Here is a 2,673-nt window from a genome sequence, read left to right on the forward strand (position 1 = left end):
GATCTCTGGGAGCTCTTTGTAGCCATAACTCTCGCTTGAGTCATGAGTCTGTGGTACTCTTCCCTCTGTGTCCAGTTGCTTTCGGCTCAGTAGGTGGTCATCATCCCTGGGTAGAAGGGTGTTCCTCACAACACCTGGCCAGTCCTCTTTGGTCTGCATTCTGGGCAGTTAGTCTGAGCCTCTGCAACGTTTTGACACACTGGTGTTGAGAGTAAGGGCTAGAGACTACCACAAGATCAGAGTGTGGAGCTAGGGTTTACAGCTAGGTTTTACCAGGTGTGCTTAGCATGACAGAATAGATAGGTTTGGGTCAGCATATGTTTGCTGAAAAGGGTGTGAACAAAGTTCTGATTGATGACTTAAGACTGCTCTTATTGTCAAATTATCGCTCAGAACTTACTGATGTTTCACGTAACATGTTTTAACCTCTGAGGAAGTGAAGGAGAAGAGGGAAAAAGAGGAGGAAAAGGAGAGCATTTCTATTCAGATTATGCTTATTATTTGGTGCTCAGGACAATAGTTATGCCCTAGTGTTTGTCTAGAGGACTTGTGTAGCAGGGTCATAAAATTAGGGCTCATGTTGAAAATAAACAAATCAAAAATAGAAGTGTCTCTGGTTCCTTTTGAGATTCAGAGAGAACATCAAAACAAAGGGGGCATGATATGTAAATGGATTTAAAATGAGCTGACTGCTATTATTAAAACAAGGTAATCAATCTGGTATTAGGTACAAATAGTAGCACTAGTGATTAACTGATTTGTGTTGGGCAACACACCATGTCTGGTCACAGCTGCTGCGTGTTCAGCTCCCATGCTGTGATTTTGCCATGTGTGTGCCCCGCCCTCCGTAGCACGTTATTCACTGTGTTACTAAAAACACCCAATAACTTAATGATTCTTCTCTAGATAGACAGTTAAAATGTAATTAAATTTAGATTTAATTAACTAGTAACTGAGCAATAGCATTCAGGAAGGATACATCTAAGATAGTTAAATTCGCTGAGACGAATTAAAGATTGGGAAACATAGAAAGAGAAGAAAAAGAAGGAAAAGACAGGGAAAACCAGGGATTAGGTTAAATTCAAATTACTTCACACTGCATACACACATGCTGTATTTAAAAGCTTCAATTAAAGAGTGCTAACCCCTAATTGTTAAAGCTATTTGGTAGCTTAGCCTAAGATTAAACTATGCTAAGTCGTGTTAGCTTAGATGCTTAAGGTGGTTTGTTTACAACATGGCATCGCCGGGTGACGCGTGTGCTCTGTGGAGTTAGCACTTCCTGTGACAAGTTGTTGTCACGGTAACCAATGCATGCCAGTGTAATTAATGCAGTTTAATGTCTGTCTATGTTAAACAGTCATAACACAGTAATGACCACCAGATTGCTAGGCTTGTATATATACAGTCAAAGTGTAGATTAATTGCTTCAATCTAATTATAAACTATAAGGCCTTTATGCTGTAGAAAGAGGAGCAACACTCAAATCTACCTTGATATAACTGTACTGAGATTTCTTCTTCAAAGAAACAATTTAAACAATACTGCAATTTTGTGATTTCTTCACTAAAGCATTATACATTATGGTACAGTTTGGACATGCCGCTGAGCTGAGATTCAGACTCATTCTTTGTCAGAACAGATTTATGCTTTAATACTGAAATTAGGGTTTCTTTGCTAAAATCAGATTAACCTTACACTGATACCATTTAGCATGAAATACATAAAGACTCTTCCAATCATAATAGTGGTACCAATTCAAGTCCCCACCTTATCTGCATTTAAACAAGCCAGCAAATAGGGACAAAACAGCGTATCTCAAGTCACGCCCTATTTTAACCTGGACTATCAAGCATACACTTTTAGGTTGACAGTGTTTAAAACTCATAACTTTTGTTTTATCTTGCCCGCATTTCCTCCACCAAAATCTGTAGCGAATCAGCTCATGGGGAAATATGAATAATTAATCATAACTAGTTATAATTAATTATAAATATTTAGATCCGCTGTAAATATTTAGCTGACCTCCTCAGGGTCAACTGTCTGTCAATTCTAAGAACGTTAATTTCCTGGTTAAAGGAAATAACTTTCTTACTGTACAATTCTACAAAAGCTTGTAGCATAAATCTGCATGATTAAATGACTCCAGTTATGAGCAAGTAAGTAAGACTTTATTAACTACATAAACACTTAAACTAGTCTAACATACTACATAAACACACACACTCACATACAGTTGGTATAGGAAAGGGTTAAAGCTTAACTCAGTACAGAAAAGAGACATAAGGAATGAAATTTATGGAATCATTTGCATATTCAGCAGATCTACACCTGAGGGAAACGCAAGTGCTATAACAAGTCTCAGTCAGCTTAATGCTGTCACACCCCTGTGGACTGTCGATTATGGTTTCTCCCTCTGTGTCCTTATTTGGTTGTTCCTGTTCCCATTATTAGTTAATCACCTCATTGTGTTCACCTGTCTGCCCTTCATTATCTGCCCTATAAGTTCCTGTCTCTTGTATCCTAGTGTGGTCAGTTATTGTGAATGTTACCCTGTGCGTGTGCTCCTACCCTGGCGGGCAGCTGGCATCCCGAAACCAGCGCTCTCAAGCCCACCAGCCTCTGTCACGAATCCAGTCCCTCCCGAAAACCACCCCGCTGCACCAGCTCACC

This window comes from Sinocyclocheilus grahami, unplaced genomic scaffold (genome assembly GCF_001515645.1).
Source record: "Sinocyclocheilus grahami isolate Dianchi unplaced genomic scaffold, SAMN03320097.WGS_v1.1 scaffold5.1, whole genome shotgun sequence".
In the NCBI taxonomy this organism is placed as follows: domain Eukaryota; kingdom Metazoa; phylum Chordata; class Actinopteri; order Cypriniformes; family Cyprinidae; genus Sinocyclocheilus; species Sinocyclocheilus grahami.